At 24.5% G+C, this 314-nt stretch overlaps 1 protein-coding gene across 2 annotated transcripts in view; it reads right to left on the bottom strand.

Annotated features, from left to right (window-relative positions):
* Positions 1–314, bottom strand: part of LOC132704289 (pyruvate carboxylase, mitochondrial) — a 51,582-nt gene that overhangs the window by 2,572 nt on the left and 48,696 nt on the right. The window lies entirely within an intron of this gene.

The raw sequence follows: 314 nt of genomic DNA, 5'->3' as shown, positions 1-314 counted from the left end.
AAAGTGTTTCAATATTTCCAGTCAATATCAAAAAAAAATTTGAACAGCTAGAAATTTTCTCTATTCTTATTTCCTTTAAGAGTAAATAGTCAAATAAAGCTCGCCAAACTCATCAATATACATCAATATACTTTAGAAAGTGAAAGATGATATTTTATTAAAGTGCGTTATAATTGTTGATGAGACTGATTAATAAAACATTTTTAAACGCTTCGTATCAAATGTGTTTGAACATGGTTGGTTATACGATATTTCTAAAATTATTTAGGCTTAAGCTAAATTTATTTTGTAATTATTTTAAAACCCTTAAAACA

Source organism: Cylas formicarius, unplaced genomic scaffold, assembly GCF_029955315.1.
Source record: "Cylas formicarius isolate icCylForm1 unplaced genomic scaffold, icCylForm1.1 PGA_scaffold_7__23_contigs__length_41026272, whole genome shotgun sequence".
Lineage (NCBI taxonomy): Eukaryota > Metazoa > Arthropoda > Insecta > Coleoptera > Brentidae > Cylas > Cylas formicarius.
The sequence above is the reverse complement of the archived record's forward strand: the minus strand, read 5'-3'. Positions and strand labels throughout refer to the sequence as shown.